General features: G+C 53.6%; 1 protein-coding gene across 4 annotated transcripts in view; it reads right to left on the reverse strand.

Moving 5' to 3' along the window:
• The window catches only part of LOC121439762 (DNA (cytosine-5)-methyltransferase 3A), a 109,070-nt gene extending 93,020 nt beyond the window's left edge, over positions 1 to 16,050 (reverse strand). For 2 of the 4 annotated variants that reach the window (XM_041640382.1, XM_041640378.1), the window contains exon 1: positions 14,983 to 15,104. The gene's annotated coding sequence lies outside the window, so the exon portion shown is untranslated. Of the gene's footprint in view, positions 1 to 14,982; positions 15,105 to 15,501; positions 15,644 to 15,856 lie in introns of those variants that run through there. The other 2 variants (XM_041640380.1, XM_041640379.1) reach the window with 2 other exon arrangements.
• Positions 16,051 to 21,626: the final 5,576 nt, after the last annotated feature.

The following is a 21,626-nucleotide window of genomic DNA, read 5'->3' on the forward strand; positions in this document are numbered from 1 at the left end:
CCCAAACAGTCCAGAACCTAGACTTCTAAGATTCATCCACGCGGCACTTCTCTGCTGTCTGGGGAGCCATGACCACACCCTTTTCATCAAGGACTGGCTCTCAGCCCCGGGGCAGCCTCTTCCCTGGTACTCTGGCAACTAAATGGGCAGGAGCTGTTCTCATAGCTGCTACTTCTGTATTCACTGAACTTTTCTCTGCCTGACCAACCCTATTATCCCAGTCCCCTGTTATAGCTAATAGTTCTTCATATTAAACTTTCCTTGTTCAAAACACCATGAGGTTTCTGTCTCCTGATGGACCCAGTCTGACACAGCCACTCATGTCCTCAAGGGTTTTGTCCTTCCTTAAGGACCTTTTTCCCCCCCGTTTCTCGAGACAGGGTTTCTCTGTAGCTTTGGAGCCTGTCCTGGAATTAGCTCTTGTAGACCGGGCTGTCCTCCAACTCACAGAGATCCGCCTGCCTCTGCCTCCCGAGTGCTAGGATTAAAGGTGTGCCCCACCACCGCCCGGCCTTCCTTAAGGTCTTTGAGCTTATTAACAACCTGCCAGCTAGCCACTCTATGGTTCAAGCACTCTTCCTCAGCAATCATGTATGGAACACCATTGTTGAGTTGAGCTCCAGGGTGAAGGAGAGCCCCTGCTTCTGGAAGTTCACAAACTCAAGGACTATCTGTGTTCCAGGACTGCCACTCCAGCCTTTGCACTGTGTCCAGGGCTAGTGAGGGGCCAGCCCGGCCTTCAGTGCTGCACGACTGCGGCTGCACGACTGCGGCTGCACTATTGCAGTTCTTCCCTGCAGCTCCCAGGCTTACCACACACAGCCCTCCACCTGCAAGGCTCTGTCTGTCTGTACTTTCTCTGCCTGCCCAACTGGATGCACAGATGAAATTCTGCTCTTGAGAACCAGGTCCCTAGAGCGGGCCCTGTTTCCTAGCGTCTCAGCAGAATGTCCACGCAGGCTTCCCTCGACCCAAACCTGAGGCCCAAGAGAAGTTTATGACTGACCATGGTGGCAGAACCATCCTGGGGGTATTTAAGACAATCCCACAGCACACTGAGAAGGGCGGGTGGTGCAGAACGCAAATCCTATCTTGCTAAAGCCGACTCCCCCCAGCTGTGAGGTGCTCTTACCCTGACAGCTGGCTACAGACCGCTTTGATGCTTGCTCTGACCTCACCTCACCTCTCCCAGCTGACCCCCATCGCTCCATGCCTGGTCACGTCCTCAGTTGATATCCTGTTTCCACAGTCTGTTCACACCATTCTCCTCTGAAAGGGGAGCCCCTCCCAAGCCCCCTGAGATTCCCCTCACCCCATCCTTCATCCCTGCCTGACCACCTAGGGGCTCTAACAGTGTCTGTGGGTGGTCATGCAACTCTGCACATGTGTATAGATGTGTCTAGTTTCCCAAACATATAAGGTCAAGGTTCATGTCTCGTTCTTTCCCAGGCTTGCAGCAGAGCCCACAGTTGGGGTTGGCCTCTGCCTGTTCTAGGTGACTCTTGAGTAGAGAGGACTGTGGGAAGTCTCTCCCAGGCAGCTGCAACATCCCCAGCACAGCGTGGCAGTGCCTAGAGTGAACCCCCCAATCCTTGCTCTAGGGTTCCAAAGCATGGAAAGGCCACATGGAGCTGAGGCTCTATCCACCAACCCAGGCCAAAACTGACGCCTGCCTTGGGTTTTGCAGGTCTTCCTGCCCCCATGTGTTCAGGTGAAGGAATCACAAGGAACCCAGAAAGGGGCGGGCCTCCCACCCCTGGCAACACTTGGAAACTGGCCTGTCTGCAACCACTCTTTACCACAAGGTCCACAGCCAAGCTTCCTCAGGCCCGCTCTATGTCCCTCTTTCTCCACACAGCATGCCAATAACTATGGAGCTGAACATTCCTAGGTCAGAACTGGGAAGTCCTGTAGGGTCTTCAGGACCTGGGAGGGATGGGTGGAGTCAACTCCTCCTCAGAGAAGGAGCAGTTCTTTTTTTTTTTTTTTTTTTTGTTTTTTGTTTTTTTTTGTTTTTCGAGACAGGGTTTCTCTGTAGCTTTGGTACCTGTCCTGGAACTAGCTCTTGTAGACCAGGCTGGCCTCGAACTCACAGAGATCCGCCTGCCTCTGCCTCCCGAATGCTGGGATTAAAGGCGTGCGCCACCACCGCCCGGCTGAGAAGGAGCAGTTCTTACAACCTCTGTGCACCTTGCTCTGTCTGCCTATCCTCCGCTCCAGTGGAAAGAGTTGAGGAGAGCAGGAGCAAATCCACATCCCAGACCCCTCAGCCCCTCCACAGAAGCCCCGCTTCAGTGGTTCACCAGACCACTCCTCAGACCCCCATCTCTGACTAAAGAGGTGTGGGGCGTAGCTTCCTACCTGTGAAGTAGGGTGAATGAGAATTCCTAGCTTGTACATCTACCTTGAGCTATCAGAACGTCTGAGCGCCCTGTTTAGCGTGCTGCCTGGTATATGGGCGGAGCTCAACAGATGGTCACTTAAAAACTACTCTGTGATTCAGGATAAAGGGCCAGGTGACCTCGACTGTGCGCTAAGTACCACTCAGAGCAGCTAGCTCACACTCCTAGGTGATTGCTGCAGCCCGATTCAGGGCCACAACTTTCTTCCTTCCAGGGTGACCTTAGAAATGTCTATTATTCACACAGGCTCAGGTGTATACACACCAACAAATGCACACACAGAGACCAAGCACACACAAAACTCAGACGCATACACACACATATATACATACATGCATACATACAGAGAGAGGCATACAAACACAAAACACAGTCACCATCACAAGCATACACAGAGCCACAGATGTATACAGCAGGTTCACACACAGAAACACAAACACATACCTGCCAACACAGATACACATACAGAGGCACACAGACATAGAGACAGTGTGACACAAACACAAAACACATGCGCACAGACACCCAGACGGGTGCACTGAGTCACACAAACACAGTCACAGATGAGCACACAGAAACAGACACAGGCACACACACAGGAAGTCTCCCATGGTGACCCACGCACACTGGCCCTCCAGGAGCTGCAGACCCTGGGGGATGCCTGGAACAGGGGGCCTGAAGCCACCCCAACACAGATGGGTGTTTGCACATTTCACCTGCTGTGTGGGCCAAAGAAGCATTTGGAAACCAGCTTGGGAAGACCACAACCGTTCACAACACTGTTCTGCAAGAGATTATAAAACACTGCCCTAGAAACAAACGTTTGCAATAGAACCCTCCAAAAGCTGGGAATTGCCTGTACCAGAAAACTAACAGTGCAAGAAGGGGGAAAAACCGCATAAACTTGGTTTGCCTCTGTAAAATTAATACCAATTACAAAAACATTTATGTGAACTGCTCACCATTTCCACCTAATTACCATGCAGCACAATTATGCATATCATTAAAAGTACACAGGATTAATTACACTGTATGTTTCATGTGATTACACCTCCACACCCTGAGTTCACAGAGGCCCAGCCTCCCCAGGGTCAGGCCAGGGTCGAGACCCTTGCCAAGTTCTGCAGCAGATCCACAGCAAGCCACACCCAGCCTCACGGCTGCTGGCCACGGACAACCTGAAGCTTTGCCGGGTCCTTCTGGCCAATACCATCAGTATACACATCCCTGACGAGAAGCCATCTTTGGCCAAAACCAAAGATGAGAGAATCTTCAAACATCTAAGGGTCACAACACGGTCAAATGGCCCCTGGGAACCTGGACCCACTGTCTCCAGGGGTCTGGCCCTGCAAGGGTAGCCCACCCAGGTCCTGGCCCTGCAAGGGCAGCCCACCCAGGTCCAGACCTCATCACCCTCAAGCTCACCTGTAGCCCCACGGCTGCCACCTCTGCTCTCTCTCTCTCTCTCTCTCTCTCTGATCCCCTCAGTTCCCACACTCAGTAGCCTCTCAAGTGTGCTGGGGAGACACAGGTTGGCGGCAAAGAACTAAACACGAGGAAGTCACTGGCACCTGACAGAGACCGTCACGGCTACAAAGGACAGGAGGTGCCGTGTCAGCCCTTGCTCAGCTCACAAGACGGAAGGGGAAGCAGGCATGTGCAGACGAGCTTTCTCGGTGCCAAACCAAGAACACACATGGCTGAATTTAAATCCTCAGACACCTGTGAAGCCAACTGCCTAAGGAGTCTCTTAAAAGACGAGCGAAAGAAAATAGCCAGGCTTAGAGCAAGGAGCGCGTACAAGGCAAACAAACAAAGAGTGAGAGTGTGCCCACTCGGCAGGTGGCAACGCCAAGGTGGGCAGAGGCTGGGTGATCCGCTCAAGGACACACGCCAAGGAAGTAGCAGAGTCAAGGTCAAACCCCATCCGCCCGCTCGGGGCCAAGTCTGATGGCCTTGGCACACTGCCACACCGCCTCTGCCTGAGTTCAGCAATACCAACATGGTTCATGTCTTTATCCCCAAATCCTTTGATTCTACCTCGTGAAACGCTAAAGACACCTTTTTCTCCAACAGCTTTTGCCGGTATCCTTCTGCTTGCTTACCAAAAAGGCTGGTCTCAGCTTGTCCCCTCCTACTTTGGCAGACCTGGCCCTGCTGGAGAGGGGCAGCTTTACTCAGGCCCAAGGACATGCTCAGCAATACTTACCCACATGGAGCAGTCTGGGAGTGGGGAGGGCTAGGCCTGGCAGCTCATCTCTGAGGGTAGGGGGAGAGGGATTACCAAGAAGCAGACATCCTAGTTCAAATCCCCAAACGCCAGCATCACTGACGCCTGTGGCACAAGCCTAGTGAAGTCACCGGCTCCCTGACACATCTGCAGGGCCGCCTAGCTCTGATGAAAGCAACTCATCCCACGGACGCCCCCTTCAGGGCCTGCTGACGCAGGTTCTCACCTCCTGCAAGCCTGGCCCAGGCCCAGGCTCTACTAAGGAAATCAACTCAAACAGCAGCTCCAGTGCCCCCCAGGAAGCAACACCCCACAGGCCGCATGGGCTCTCCTGCACAAGCAAAAAAGGGTCACCACTGCCCCCCACCCCACCCCCTCCTCCTCTGCACTGCTGCCCCTTACAATTATTTCTACACTGATTTTCTACCTGCATTTCTCTTCTTTGGTGCCACCAAATGACCTTTCTTGGATGTCGCTGGGGACCTAGGGCTCCAAGAGTCAGCCTCCTCTGGGGATAATATCACAGCTTACCACAGCCTGACTGGGCCCAGCCCTCTAGCCTCACTGGGTTGAAAATGCCCTTGGCCACCTAGCTAACTGCTCCTGCCCTTCCACTCAGCTTAGGCGTCACATCCGTCACATCCGTCAGAATCCTTCAGGACTCTCCCTCTTTGGGACTAGGCTTCCCTTATCTAGTTCCAGTAAAGACGTGAGCCCCTTCCTGTATTTTGCTGTTGTTGTTTTACAGCTGCCCACAGCTGACAATGGGTTACCCATCTCCCACCTGAAGCTGCACGGCCCTTGGGTGTCATCTGTGTAACCAATGCATGGCACCCTGGGGGCTTTTCAGAGGTGAATAGGGACACTATGCATCTGGAGCAAGGGCCCTCCAGAGAGAAAGCTGAAAGGCTGCTAGACCTGCCACCATGGGGCCCAGGCTTCAGATGCCAGGCTATTGGGAGGGTGTTGACAGCAGAAAATACAGAGGCACTGCCCAGCCCCATTGGGCTTTTTAGATGAGCTTTCAGAACCAGGCAGGGCCTCAGACCACCACCACAGGCCAGGCCTGGAGCCACAGGCCTCTGAGAGGACAGCAACAGGCGCCACACTGTTACTGGCAATAAAACTGTTAGAAGCCATTGCAATGCCAGCTGCCAAGCTGGTTAAGGTCTGGACCCTCCCATGCTCTAGGCTATGGGCAAAGCCAGTAGCTCCAGCAAGACCAGAACCCATAGGAGACCAGGGGGCAGGGCAGGGCATCAGCGGCAGAGCTAGGGCCATCAGGGGTAGGGCTTGGGCCATACCACTTGGGCAGGAGCCTCTACAGTCAATTCCTGGCTTTGCAGTGGGAGTTACAGAGAGACCATCAAGGTAGCTCAGGAAATGAAGGTGTCTGCTGCCAAACCTGACAACTGGGGCTTGATGTCCAGGACCCACATGGTGGAAGAAGAGAACAGACACCTCACGGGCTGTCCTGACCACCATACATGTGCCTGCCACCATCTATCTACAAATGTATATGGTGACCATGGGGACCCTCTCCCCTGCATCCTAAGGACAAGCATTTTGTAGGTTCTCACACAAGGCCTTCATGAGAGCTCTTATTCATGGAGCATTGCACAATGACCCCCACTTTAAGAAAAGGGGCACATCTTTCCTGGGTACCCACTGTGTGCAGCTGTCCTTGCCCAGTTCACAGAGAAAGCCAGCATCTCAAAGCTGCCGAAAGCCAGGCAGCCAATGAGTCTCAGCATCTGAGATGCTAACCCCCAGCAGGCGGGGCTGCCTGCCTCCCTGGTTTTCTTTTTATCCTGCACATCTGTCCCCAGGAGCCTAAGTAAGGGTCTGATCAGCAGAGTGACGAGCTCTGGTTTACCTCCATGCTGGGTTCTTTATCTCTCCCTGTCTTATCCCTTCTAGCCTTGTCTCCAACAAGGACAGCTAGATCCAAGAGGCACCCTTGGCCAGTGCTGGGGAAGGCACTGAGGTAGGCAAGGTGGATATGATACTATTGCCAAACAACAGGCTCTGGCTTCCTAGGGTAGCAAGGGGACCAGGAAGAGGAATTTTTATGTTCCCTTCCTTACCTCTCTCTTTCTATGCTGTTACCCACCTCCTCAGGAGTTCCTGAATCAGAGCTGGACACAGCTTGAACCCACATACCAGGAGAATTCTACAGATACTCCTTCCTATAGAGGAGTATTCTGAAGGCTCACTTTCTCCTGCTTGAGTGTGGCCTCCACCCCGACTCAATCTTTAGTTATATTTTCAACTCCCAGGGAACTATTTGGGGGATAATAGTTCACTGCAGTGATGCTTTTCAGAGGGATTTTCAAAGATTTTCCCCCATCCTGGTCCAGCCATAATCCTATAAAGCTAGACTGTCCATTGTCCCTGGAAGTCGAGTACAAGCAGCTCCTCTGCACCCAGCTCTTCTTGATCTGGGCTTCTTCCTGCACACACTGAGTAACCTGGCCCTGAGTCTTTAAATTTCTTACCATTTATTTATTTGTAATTTTGTTTAGTTTATTTGAAATAGTCTATGTAGACCTGGCTGGCCTCAAACTCACAGAGATCTTCTTGCCTCTGTTACCCAAGTGCTAGGATTAAAGGCATAAGCACATGTACATCACACACACACACACACACACACACACACACACACTCGTTTATGTGGGATCCTGGGGATTAAATCCTGATCAGCAGGCTTGTCTTGCATGCATGTTTCCCCACCGAACTCTCTTTCTCTCTCTCTTTTTTAAAGATTTATTTATTTATTATGTATACAACATTCCTTCCATGTATGCTTGCATGCCAGAAGAGGGTACCAGATCTCATTATAGATGGCTGTGAGCCACCATGTGGTTGCTGGGAATTGAACTCAGGACCTCTGGAAGAGCAGTCGGTGCTCTTAACCTCTGAGCCATCTCTCCAGCCCCCCCCCCCTTTTTTAAATTTTTTTAAAGCATTGATTTATGGTTCCTTTGGTATTGTTGTTGTTTTCGAGACAGGGTTTCTCTGTAGCTGTGGAGACTGTGCTGGAACTAGTTCTTGTAGACCAGGCTGGCCTCAAACTCACAGAGATCCACCTGCCTCTGCTTCCCGAGTGCTGGGATTAAAGGCGTGCACCACCACTACCCGGATTCTCTTTTTTATTTTGTTGTTATTCCCACAGTATTATTTTTTTTTATTGTTTTTCGAGACAGGGTTTCTCTGTGTATCCCTGGCTGTCCTAGAACTCACTCTGTAGACCAGGCTGGGTTCTAACTCAGAGATCCGCCTGCCTCTGCCTCCCGAGTGCTGGAATTAAGGGTGTGCACCATTGCCACCACCACCCCGCTCCATGGTCACCCACAAGCTTTCAAGTATGATTTTCCTTTGTTAGCAGACCTCTCAATCCCAACCTATCTTTATCAGGATTCTTATTAAACTGGCTCTGTAAAAGCCCCGTGCCTGACGGTTCCTTTTAGGGACCTGCCTTTCAACAATTTCACAAAGCCCAGGCTGCTCTCAAATTCACTGTGTAGACAGAGAATGCCCTTGAACTCCTCCTGATCCTCCTGCCCAAATGTATGCACTACCAAGTCCAGCTTTAGGTTCTGTTTTGAGATGGGGATCTCACTCTGGAGTCCAAGTCGGCCTTAGACTCTCGGCTGTTTTCCTGCTTCAGCCTCACGGGCTTGGCTTCTGTTAGTTATTTTTCACTCCTGACCCCCAGCCATGCTCCCAGGCCTGGCTTCCCATTGGCCCAGCTACTAAGGATGAAGCCTTCTATACTTCAGACTCTTTCCCTTCATTACAAGGGTTCTGAATAAAATACAGTTCTACCCCAACCCCTTTTATGAGTCAGGTATGAATTTGTTGTTGTCATTATAAGCATATTCATTTACATTTTTTCTAAGAATACAAAAATATATGACAAAAGAAAGCCATATTCCCAATGATAGGCTGTGTGTCTCCCTAAGAGGGAAATCTTTCCTATGCATCCACTAACCTATAAATGTGGATAACTAACTTTCTTTCTTTGAGACAAGGTGTCGTTACATAGTCCTAGCTGGCCTGGAACTTACAGTATGGACTTGAAATCACAAAAGATTTGCCTGCCTGTCTTTTGAATGCTAGGATCAAAAGTATGTGCAACCACACCTGAATTTTCTTTTCTTTAATTAAACTTGACCCACACGGTAGAAGACTCCCACAGCTGTCCTTTGGCCTCCGCAAGCTTGTCATGCTGTGTATAACACACACAGCAAACAAAACAAAATAAAAACTTAAAGAGTTTTAAAAAGTGAATTTTACCTCTAGCACTTAGAAAACAGAGAAGGATGAATGTAGAGTTCAAGGCTAGCCTGGTCTACAAAAGACAAGAGTGCATCAAGCACACTGCAGTTCTGGGTAACCCAACAGCACCTCAACCAATAAGGATATCATCCTCACCAGCTCACATGCTTCGAGGGAATCTATGTAGCTCTCCCTTTATTTGTAAGTTTATCCTTTCAGACTCTGTATTAATCACACAGGTCCATTCCATCAGCAAGCCTCCTCTCCAAGGCATCTGCCAGCTGGAATGTTAGAGGATGCCTCCACTTGGCATGGGGAGGGCACACTGTCTGGCACCTCCCAGAGTCCTTTGGGAAACAGAGAAGTCATGCTTCAAGGTCATGGCCGTGCACAGACATCTCAACTCAACATCTCATCCTCATCCAGGCAACAGCTCAGCCTGCAAGCCTGACCCCTCAATCCCATCGTCACCACCCTAAGCATCTCATGACACCTTTTCAGAATGGTTCCTGGAACTCGCTGACCTGTCAGGTCCAAACTGTCTTTTGCACCAGCCTCCACCATCCAGGACAATACCAGCACTGGGGCCAGATGCAAAGCATCTGCAATCCCAGCACTCTACAGGCTAAAGGGGGAAGATTTACCATAGGTATGGAGCCAGCCTAGGACAGAGCAAGACGCTGCCTCAAAAAATCCAAACCAAAACAAACAGGAACACTAGGTTAACATTCACGAGACCCCAACCCCAGTCCCACGACTGGCTATAAGATGGGCATCTGTCCATCCCGTCTAGGCACCCAGACAGGCCAGTTAACAGGCTCAGAATTAAAAAATGACCTTGGTGTTTGGAACAGAGAGGCAGGATCAATAGGGATGACCACAGGAAAGAGAAAATGGGAAGCTGGTCTGGTATCTGAATAAGGTCAGGAAACCTTAGGGGTCAGAGGATCACAGCAGGACAAAGCAACAGTTGCTGCTGAAAAACAATCATACCATAGTCGGGTTCAGTTAGAGGGCCCTGTGCCCCCACTGACTGTGGAGCAATACCCACACCTGCTGGCGCTGGGCTAGCTGACTAGGTATCCCCTGGTATAGGGGAGGGAGGGGAAGGTGAGACCTCTGGGACACCAGAACAGGGACTTCTGCCTAAAATCCACAGTGCTGTAGCTATCAGTGGCAGCACTGGGGGACCTTGGCCTGCCCTTCCCTTTGTTGCCAAGACCCCCTGGGGCTATGCAACTGGACTCTGGCCTTCCTGTCCTGAAGTCTGAGCTCTTAAGCCCCAGTCTGCGGAATGAAGAATAGAGATCCTGCACCGCCTGGGCTCAGCTGGCCCAGCCTGCTCCTCCTACCCCACCCCCAGCAAGTGCAGGAACCCTCTCCCCAAACTACTGGGAAGCCTTAGCCAAGATTCCAGCGCCTCCCAGGTCCTGATCTACCTCCCCAGGCATCTACCGCATTGCAACTGCCCAAATGATCCCCCTCCTCCCCGCTCCCTCGCCCACCCAACATGTCACTCCTCGCTGCCACTAGGTACTGCCCCTTCCTCCTAGAAGCCGTCTTCACCCCTCAGTTGGCAGTGACCTCCCTCCCCAGCACCCTGCAGCTGTTAATTAGTTGGGTACACCACAATACAGCATCTTCTCAAAGTGGGCACAGGGCCGGGCTCACAGGAAATGCCCAGCAAACAAATCTCAGGCAAGAGGAAGCAAACACAGAGGGAAAATGCTACCAGACTCAAGGAAGAGGATGAACAAAATGCTGGAGCTAACTCGAGGGACTGGAGGTGCTCGGCCAACCTGTTGACAAAGCCATTTGTGAGACTGGGGACAGCCTGCCAAGATTTCTAAGCAGCGTCAGCAGCGCTCACCCAGGTTTGGTGAAAGAAGCAGGAAAGTGGGTGGGGTTTCTCAAAACACCCCCCTCCCACGCAGACCCACATGCAGAGAGCAGTGACAGCAGCCCACACATTCACTGACCCTTGGCTAAGATGGTGACTCTGCCACACATCCTGGGAGCCAGCAGCTACCTCCTCCTCACTCCAAGACCCTTGCTTACACAGCACCGAATTTGGCACACATAAAGCAGGCTGTCTGACCAAACACAGACACACAGTGTGGACCCATCTGACCCACACAATGAAATGGAGGCAGCTCGGACACGGCACATATCTCTCAGGAAAAGACTTGCATGTTGGGAACTTAATTTCATTTCTTAGGGGAAAATATTATAATCACCAAGACAAATAAAGCCAGATACACACGTCAGCCCAGGTACGAGAGAGGCTGAGGAAGGATGGCGACTTGACCACAGGAGTTTGAGACCAGAATGGATTAAGAGTGATTTCAAAAATAAAAGAAACTTAAGACAAATGACACAAAATAAGTCCTTAAAGTTCCCAAAGTAGCCTCCTTATAATACCAGCACTTGGAAGGCAAAGGCTTGAAGATCAATTCAGGCCAGCCTTGACTACACAGTAAGAATCTGGGGGGGGGGGGGGTGCGTGAAAAGGCACCTGGTACCTTTAATTTACTACTAAAGCCCTGGTCCAGAGCAGCAAAGTCCTTGCAGAAACCCAGCCTTGCTGCGACAGCTGATGGCTTCTGGTATCCACCAGATACTAAAATGGAGGGAGAAACAACTCCCCCAAGGCCCACATCCTAGCTCTAACTTCTACAAGCCAAACACAGTTAACCATCAGTGGGAAGAAGGCAGTGATGGAGACCCTACGCCAGCAAACTGGAGGAGGTGGCAAGTGGTTAAGGGGCCCTTCTGCCTCAGGCCCTGGGTACAAGAGGCAGCCATGAGAGGAAATGGGCATGGCCTCACCCAGATAGCCTCCAACCCAGCTCCTAAGTGTCCTCAGGGCTCTCCTCCCACCCACTATCCTAAGGACTGGAGCATCACTGGTAACATCTTAGGAGGGGTCCACCCATCTGAAAGTCAAGGCTGTGCTGAGTCTCCCCTGGTGTCTTGAGGGAATCTGGGAAAGAACTTGGGTCTCCGGGAGACTTGCGCCCTCCACGTGGTCTATAAGCAGACAATGACCGCTGGACTCACCGCCAACCACAGAAGGGATAGGAGAGCAACAACCTGGGAGAGAGTGGGGCACTACCCTCATGGGAGCCCCACTAAATGTCCAACAGAAGACCCAGAATACCCCAGAGGACAGATCACCTTCAGCTCATCTTGTCCCTCGCTGGCTGGTTGAGAAGAGGAATGGCAGAAAGGGTCATGAAAATGATCACGAAATGTCCTTAAGGACTGAAGGACTTGTGAGAGATTGGACTGGGAGAGACCCTTGCAAATTATCCGCAGAGATCTCTACGCACACCTTGGGGAGAGCACCATGTGTGAAGGCTGCACGGAAGCTGTGTTTTACACACTCAGCAGTCAGACCAACATACCCTCCCGGCCCTCTCTGCCAAAGCCCAACCCCTGGCAGGCCCTTACTCTCTCCCACCTTCTCTAACTAAGAAGCCTTCTCCATCACCACTACTGTGAGGGGGGTGGGGGACGACGCCAGAACAGCCTATCCCTATCCTGGGTCTGAAATTCCACCAGGAAACCTGGAGCCACAGAATTTTAAAGTTGGAATGGGGCCTTCAGGCGTCATCAACCCCCACCACAGAGGAATCCCGCCTGCAGACACACTGACAGATGGCCACTGGCGCCTCTCTAGGCTCCTCTAGCGCGGAAGGCAGCCCTAGCATTTGGGATGTTCATTCCTTGAGTCTAAAGGGGATTCACCTTTCCTCAGGTGAGGCTCCAGGCAAGCACAAGAAAGCCTGGGCCACCATGAGCCCAGGAATCAGGAGCTGCAGACTGGATGGGGGAGGGGAGCTGAAGATAAAGCACCAGGAGGCAACAGGGCCTGCAGGAGAAGGGGCTTCACGAAAGTGAAGCAGGCAGGTGCCAGACCTATGACACAATTCGGCCTGGGGCCCCTACCAACCCCTGCCCCCAGACACAAATGGACTCTCTGACATTATTACCTGTCAACAGCTCCACCAGGGCCTTAATGGGTCCCAGAACCAGAGGAGACTAGTCAGCTTGCCTAAAAGCCCACAGGAACTTCCACAACCCAACTATCCAAAGGCAAGTGACTGCCCTAACGACCTGCAAATGGCCCCTGACAACATAGGGGATAGTCCAAAGACGGTCCGCCTGGCAGCTGGGCTTCCCAAATCCCACAGGCCAGTCCTAACACCCCAGCAATAGCTCCCCAGGCTGCAGCTGTCACATCTGCCTGGGAGGGAGGAGGCACAGTGGAGCAGCACCTGATCCCTGAATCCCTGCGCAGCTTGCCCGCCCGCCTGCCCAGGAGGAGGTTCAGCCGCTGGCAGCCCTGGGTGAAACATGAAGACCTAACTGTCCCCAGGGGATGCTGATGGCAGTCTCTGGGCACAGCATAGAGGGGCAAGCTGGGTCACCCGGCTGAGAATACTCCTCCCCGAAGGCTCCTGTCCCCTCTAGTTTGAGAGAGTGCAGTTGTGCGGTCCCCAGCCTGCCCTTTCTCCCCAGCCCTATGCAGGCCAGAACTGCCCAGCTGGGTGCAAGACGCCATCTTGGGTCAAGGTGCAGCCACGGAGGGCTCCCCTTGGGAGCCCGAGAAGGGAGCCCTGAGACCCAGTGGGAACCTATTCCCACTCAGGGTGCTCATACCTACTCAGCTGGCTTTGCAGGAAGAGACGAGAGGAGGGGATACGGAGACAGGGGGAAGCAACTGAGGGGGGAGCGAAGGGAGAGGGTGCCCCCAAGAAGGCAGGCTCCAGAAAAGCAAAATGAAGTTTGGCAGCCATAGGGCCGCGGGCCCCGCGAAGAGGGGCTGGGGGAGGCCGGGGGCGGGCCCTGGACACATGCCAGCTCGGTCCGCGCCAACGAGGAGGGAGGGCTTGACGGCCTGGAGTGGGGAGCCCGGGTGAGGGCGGGACACGGACCGCGGCCGGCGCCGCTCTGAGGCTCGGGGTCTCCTGAGGTGTGGGCAACGTGGGGACCGAGACCCCCGATCCGCAGCCTCCGCGAGGCCTCGTCCTTCACTGTGCAGATGCGAAGCTTTCAAGGACACGTCTACAGCGGCCCGGCAGGGGTGCGTGTGAGTGTGTGCAGGGGGAGTCTGCTGCAGGGGGCGACCCCGGCATCCCCACCGGAGTCGTTTCCAGCCTCGCCGCTCCCGCCCCCGCACCTTCCAACCCTCCGCGGCCGGGCCCGGGGATCCTCGCCCACTCCCGCCCCGCCCCCACACTGCGGCGCCGCCGCCGCCACCACCGCCGCCCCGATCCCACGGCCCGCAGCGGGGGCAGGGAGGAGCCGGGCTCGACGCCCCCCCCTCCACGCCGTTCCGCCTGGCCTCCGCGGGAGCGTGCGCCCCCCGAACGGGCACGCTCCCCAAGCGCGCGCCCCTCCCAGGCCCGCCGGCGCCCCGCACCCCCAAGCCACAGGTGGCCGCGGGAAGATCGCGACGCCGCGCTCCCCGGCGCGGGCCCTGGCCGCCCCTCGGCCCTGCCGGGGGCCTCCAGGGTCCCCCCGCCGCGCGGGGCCTCCAGGCCCGGGGGAGGGGCGGGGCGGGGCGCGGGGCCCGGGTCGTGCCAGGCTGCCATTTTCTGCCGTGGCCACGGCGCTCCCCGGACGCCCGCCCGCGCCCCCTCGGCCCCCCTCCCGCCGCCCGATTCCGGGTCGGGTCCGCGCCCCGCAGCGCACGGCTGCAGGCCCTGGCAGGGCCCCGGGGCGGGGGCAGAGCCCGGAAGGCGGAGGCGGCGGGGCCCTGCGGCAGCGCGCGTCGGGTAGCGCGCAGGCCGGCGGAGGCCCCCCGCGGCATTGTACGGACTTGAACTTGAGCCCGGGCCGGGCGGGGGCGCCGAGGGGCGTCCGCGGGGGAGGCGACGCGCAGGAGAGGGGCGGCGGGGGAGCCGCGGGGACATAAACAAACCCTCGGCCCGGGCCGTCCGCGCCCGCAGCGCCCGCCCCGCGCACCGAGTTGCGGGTTCCGAGCCGCGCTCCCCACCGCCCCGCTGCGCCCTCCCGCCCGCCCACCCTCCCAACTCGGGGGCCGCGGGCCGCGCTGGTTACCGTATGGCCCGGCGGGTCGGGCGGCCCGGCTCGCCCTGCTGCCGCGGCGCCGCGTCCCGGCTCGTCCTCTGCTCGCGCCGCCGCCCGCGCCGCCTCCCGGCCCGCCCGCTGCCTGCCGCGCTCCCTCCCTCCGTCGCTGTCGCGCTCCCTCTCTCCGCCTCCTCCGCCGGGTCCCCCCCCGCCCGCCCCTTCTCTCCGCCTTCCTCCTTCCCTCCCTCCGGCCGCCTGCCGCCCAGGCCTCCGCCCGCCGCTCGCCCCCCGTGGCCGCGCTGGCTCCGGCCCCGGCGCTGCGGAGCCGCCTGGGAGACATCACCGGGGGCCCCGGGGCGCCGCGGCGCGAGCGGCGTGGGCGGCGGGCGGTCCTAGCGCCCCCGGCGGGAGGAGCGGGTTCGGGACCCCGCCGTGCCCCGGCCGCATCGCTCCGGGTCGGGCACCCCGCCGGGGCTGAGCTCCCGGCCGCCCGGTGCCCCTCGGGTCGCCCCCTGGCCTCAGCCTCCCCACCGCGCGGCGCCCCTCTACCTGGCGCAGCTTCTGCGCTGGGTCCCCGCATCCAGCACTGGCCGCAGGGACAGCGGCCCCTCCTCTCCCGGGCCGGTGTCAAGTGCCTCCCCCCACGCCGCCCGCGGAGCCCCCGGCGGCCTTCGCCCTGCAGTTCTCCCGACCTCCACCAGAGCCCACTGCGCTCTGCGCGCCTCAGCACTGGGGCTGGGGACAGCAGCGCCTGCCCAGCCGCGTCGCCACCCCCAGCCAGGTGCCGCGGTGGCCAGACGGCTGCACACGGCCAAGGTCGAAGAGCCTGGCGCCTCGAGGCCACCTTAGGGGCTCGAGCACTGTCGTGGGGTGGGCTGCCTAGAAGGGAGTGAGCTTCCCGTACCTTGATGTGTCCAAGAAGACTTGGGTGCCCTCAGGTGGGCTCTGGAAAGATCTGAAGAGGTGAGAGGTTGAACTAAATGACATTGGAGGCCCCTTCCAGCTGCCAGATTCTCTGCAGATCTGCACTAGACCTGGATCCCTCAAGGAGGGGGTGCGCTCAGGGTTCCGGCTGTGTAGTGCTCACATCTCCAGCTACCATCACTGGAGCTTAGCGCTGGATCTCCTGACTCCCAGCCTCCTCGGCTAGCTCCTCCCTCCCGCCACTGGACAGCCTCATCAGTCCGGACCTTCTGCTGTGCCCCAGTGTCCTGGGCTGCGCCTCCCACACCCATTTTGTCACACTTATTTCAATGCTGAAGCAGGTCTCCAAACAACACACCCTGCGTCCAAATCCAAATCCACAGCCCCTCCAAACGGTGCTCCCAGCTTGACTAAAACAAGGCTATTTAAGAGAAAGGACTCAACTTCATCAAGAGTTTTATGGCACTACCGCCAAGGAGCAGCCACCAGACATGACACGTTTCCCTTGTCCATGCCACCTCGTCAAGTGACTTGTATTGTCCCAATTTTCCAGTGAAGACTCAGGGTGAAACTTGCTGGTAGAGAATTTGCCTGGTAATCACCAAGTCCTAGGTTCAGTCTTCAGTACCACGAATGAAAAGCCCATCCTGAGGCTGGAGAATGGCTCAGCAGTCAAGAGCACTCGTTGCTCTTCCAGAGGACCTGGGTTTAATTCTCAGCACCCAGACTGCAGCTCACAACTGTCTGTATCCCCAGTTCCAGTTCAGGGGACCCAGCGCCTTGCTTCTGATGGCACTGTGTGCCACATGGTGCGCAGTCGAAGATGCAGGGGAAACATCCATAAACGTGATCTTTTTAAAAAGCCTGTCAGACTGGGGACGAGGCAGAGCAAGAGTTAGGGCAAGGTTCATTTGACTCAGGTTGGCACATCACAGTGGCCTCCCAGACGCCAACATTGACCAAGAGGGCCAAATGGAAGTCTGTATTCAGTGCTGATGGTGATGTCACTGGGAGTCATAAAAGCACGTGACCTTGGATGTCTTTGTTGCTAGCTTCACAAGGCCCACATACCGTTAGGGCATTGCTGACCAGTGAGAATTCATGGGCTCCACTAGTGATTCTAGACACCCATGGATGTCTTCAGTACAGAGAGGTAGCACATCAATGCTGGATGATCCTCGGGGTTCAACTCAAATAGGCTCTATTATAGTTTGAATATGAAGTGTCCCTCATAAAGGCTTGTACATTAAAGGGTTGGTCCTCTTCAGGTGGTTTGGGTTTTTGTTTTTTGTTTTGGTTATGTTTGAAACATGTAGCTCTGACTGTCCTAGAACTCACTATGTAGACCAGGCTGACTTCAAACACAAGGAGATCCACCTGCCTCTGCCTTTTTGGAGGTAACCTGCAGGAGGTAGGGCCTAGCTGAAGGAAGCATGCCACTGAGGATATTTCCTGAGAAGCTCTATCTTGCCCTGGCTGCTATCTGGTCCTTGTCCTGTTTCTGGGCTGCTATGAGGCCGGTAGCCTCCTCTACCACCTGCACCTGCTACCATGTGTTCAACCTCACAGTTGGTCCGTGTGCATGGGCTAAACCCCCAGAAACAGTGAGCTGAGGTACACATTTCCTCTTTTTTTTTTTTTGACAAATAAAGTATTTATTATCTGCTCTGTGGTCGTAATTAGGGAAAAAAAAACAGGCACTATTATAGATGAAAGTATAATCGAGCGAAAAACAATTAAGTTATAGGATTATAAATTTACATGAGACTACTCATACTTCAACACGTTTCCTCTCTTAGACTGATTCTGTTGTACTGGCCACAACAGAACAGCAGTGAATACAGGCTTCTACACCTCTCGCTTTGGTCATAGACATTCTAGGCTGAGATGCAGCGTTGATCCCAATAGTAAAGACTATCCCTATAATACCACAAGCCCTAAATTTCAGTGGCTTAAAACCACAACTTTGGTGACAATTTGGTGACTTCTCAAAAAGTTGAATGCAGCATTTCCATGTGACTCTGAAATCCCACCATTAGGTGTATAGCCAAAGGAATTGAAAGCAACCCAGGTGTGCTAGCGCATGTCCTTAATCCCAACACTCTAGAGGCAGAGGCAGGAGAATGGCTGGCAATTAGAAGTCAGCCCGATCTACATAGTGAATTCCAGGGTAGCCAGAGCTATATAGGGGGACTCGTTTCAAACAGGATGGAAACTAGAGGCTGGTAGTATTTGTGTACCAGTGTTCATAACTATTTGCAGTAGCCACAAAATGGGAGCAACCTGAATGTCCACGCACAGATAGATGAATGGATAATCATAATGTATAGGCAATGGGATAGTTCTGAGGCTTGAAGAGGAAGTTCTGGCCTGTGTTGCCACATGGATGACCCTTGAAGACATCACACTGAGTGAGATAAGCCAGTCACAGACACAAATGTCGCATGGTTCTATTTATACGAGGTACCTAGAATAGTCAAATCTGTGCAGGCAAAATAGAATCCTGGCTACCTGGGCCTGGATGTGGAGAACGGCAAACAAGTGTTCAACTGCTAGAGCCTCAATCTTAAATATGAAAGCCTTCCAGAGATTGGCGGTGTGGGATGCGCTAATACACCAAAAAAATGGCAGTGTTTGTGTTATGTGTATTCGACTGCAATAAAACCAGTGTAAAGTCATTGCAAGTGTCATGTGTCATTAGTGGGTAGGCAGGGTAGGTTGGGAGCAGTGCCTATGGAATATCCAGGGGCTCTGACCGACAGAGCCACCGTCTAAGGGGAAGCACCCAGGGGATGTTACCCTCTCAATGGGCATGTCATTTGATGGGTAAAACTAGACATACAGTTCCCTTCAACTAGAGATCTGGGCATCAAAAGCTACAGAGGGCCTCAAAGACCAGACACGTTAGGCTGAGGACATAACTCGATAAGTAGAGTGACTTCCATTCCCAGCGCCCCAGAAACGGGTGTGGTGGCACGCACCTCTAACTCTAGCAGAGGAGGAAGCAGGAGGGTGATAAATTCAAAGCCATCAGAAGTTTGAGACCAGCCTGAGCTATATGAATCCCTGTTTGCTTGTCTGTTTGTTTGTTTTAGATAGTCAAAGAGATCATCATGGGGGCTTTTTGGACCCTCTCACTGGCAACATGATCCCCTGACATTCTCTACAAGGGGACTGTAATTGAAAACTCTGTCTTCATCTGCTGACTGGGAGAGGGACACAATTGTAGGGCTACCCCAGCCTACTCACCCTATCAACTCTGTGTCTGTCTTCTCCTTCATCTCCTCCAATAGCCCATGCCTTCCCACTCCCTGACCTACAGACTGTGTTCACCAGCCTCCATGCTCGGTGATGTCAACCCCACCCCACCCCCCAGAGACTCACCATTCCAATTATGCTCAAGTCCCACCAACCAGACAGCCATCTTGGATCATTATGGATGCTGGCTCCTCATCTGCCCCAAACGGTCACACTTCTGCCCGCCTTACAGGGAGAGTTCTATACTGGCCCCAACTCTCTACTGCAAGAGATGACATCCCAGCCAAATTCAACACAGGGACCTGGGAAGCCCAAGGATGGGGACTCAGGGACAGGCACATGCAGGGTTGAGATGCAGCCCCAGGGTGGGAGCTCACCCTGACTCCGCCATCACGCCGGCTTCTTTGCACTGCTTGGACACCCATCTTTCCCTCCTACACTTTTTTATTGGGGAGGGCATTTGAAACAGGGCCACTCTATGACTGAGGCTGGTCCTCATGCCTCTATTTCCTCAGTCCTGGGATTGCAGGCATGCACGACCAGGTCCCACTTGAAGCAAAGACCACCTAGCCTTGAAAAACATACCCATCCTGGGTTTGAATTCTCCCAATTCTGGATCCCAATTCCTGAAATCTCCCACTGTCTTCAGGACACAAAACTCCAGGTCTTTTAGTAACTGTCGCCCACCCCGCGCCTCAAAGTCTGAGTCACATTTTTTTCTTTTTCTTTCTACTGTCACCCTCTCTGTGAGGCCACCCAAGCAGAACCATTCCAACCCAATGGCTCTACATCAAACAAGCCGTGGAGACGACAGGCGTTGTTTCTTGTAGCCCAGGCTGTCCTTGAACTTAGTGCATAGCTGAGACTAGCCTTGAATTCCTGGTTCTTTGGCCTCTATCTCACAGCACTGAGAGATAGGTGTGAGCCACCATTTCAGGTCCTGAGTCAGACCTTCAGATGACATCAGACAAGTTCTAAATGAGGGCCTTCCTACACATTAACTAACCGCGTTTTTCATGAAAGTCAAGGCCATGGAAGCCAAAGAAAGACTGAAGAGCTGAAAGCGTAGCTTGGTGGTGGAGGGCTTGCCTAGCGTGTAGGAGGCCTTTCATCTGATTGCCAGCAATACAAAAAGGGAAAAAAATTAATTCTACGATATTGAAGGAGACTAGACACATGGAAGCAAAAGGTCTTGCTTGCATCTTTGTGCTATGTAACAGCGGCTTACACCTGTAATCCCAGCCCTGGGGAGGCCGAAGTAGGAGCGACTTCACAAACTTGAAGCCAGCCTGGCTTCAGAGTGAGACATCCTGTCTCAAAATAAAGAAGGGCCCCCAGGATGGTTAGCAGGTTCAAAGTCACTTGTCACACAAGCTTGATGACCCGAGATTGATTCCCAGAGCCTGTGGCGGAAAGAGTTGTCCCCTTTCTGGTATGCACCGTGGGATGTGTGTACTCACACCGGCACAGAGATAAATAAATAGTTAAGTCAATAAATAAATGTGCTGCACGCCTTTAATCCCAGCACTCACAATGTAAAGGCAGGAAGATCTCTGTGAGTTTGGAGCCAACCTGGTCTACAACACAGTGAGTTCCAGTACAACCAGGGGTATGTAAAGCTATCCTGTCTCAAAATAAAAATATAACTAAATAAATATAAATAAACCCTGTTAGAACACTTGGGTGGGTCTGAATGAGGTCTAAGGATTAGGTAGTAGGAACTGGTCGATGCTACTTTCCTAACTTTGCTGATTGTACTGAAGCCATGAGAGAAAATGTACAATCTGTGAGCAATATCCACTAAAATGTCAGAGGACTGAGCACATCTCACACTGGTCAAGGGAAGGGCTATCTGCCGTACTGCAGCTGCCTTTATGAGTCTGCAACTGTTCTGCAGCACAGATCAACAAAATTCGGGAGATTACAGCACTTTGCCTCTCCCCCAGGGGCATATGGGCCTCAAGGCTCCTGGACTGAGGACCGAACATGCTAAAATATTCATAACTGGGGGCATTTCCCCCTTGGAGTAGGCGGCAGGGGTTCTCACTGCTCATTTTATTTTGCATTTCTTACACTACAAGAAATCTGGACTTTTCATATGTTCAGAGTCCGCTGACATTCAGAAACCAAGAACGATCAGTTAGTCACTAACTAGGGATGTCAGTGGTTCTCAGCATGTGATTCGTGAACCCCTTGGGGTTGACTGACCCTTTCACGGGGCTTGCGATCAAATATCCTGCTTATCAGATATTTACATTATGATTCATAGTAGTAGCAAAGTTACAGTTAAGGAGTAGCAATGAGATAATTTTATGGTTGGGGGTCACCACAACAGAAGGAACTATATTAAAGAGTCGTGGCATTAGGAAGATTGAGAACCACTGGGGTCGTGTCTTTGGGCCATTTTTTCCTTTCTTTTACCTTGCTTTTCATGGTCTCTGTAACTGAGGAATCTCTTTTTTCATTCTTTCTTGTTGATATTTTGTGGATTT

The sequence above is a fragment of the Microtus oregoni genome, unplaced genomic scaffold (genome assembly GCF_018167655.1).
Source record: "Microtus oregoni isolate MIOR12 unplaced genomic scaffold, Mior012 000062F_ref0000492, whole genome shotgun sequence".
Taxonomy (NCBI): domain Eukaryota; kingdom Metazoa; phylum Chordata; class Mammalia; order Rodentia; family Cricetidae; genus Microtus; species Microtus oregoni.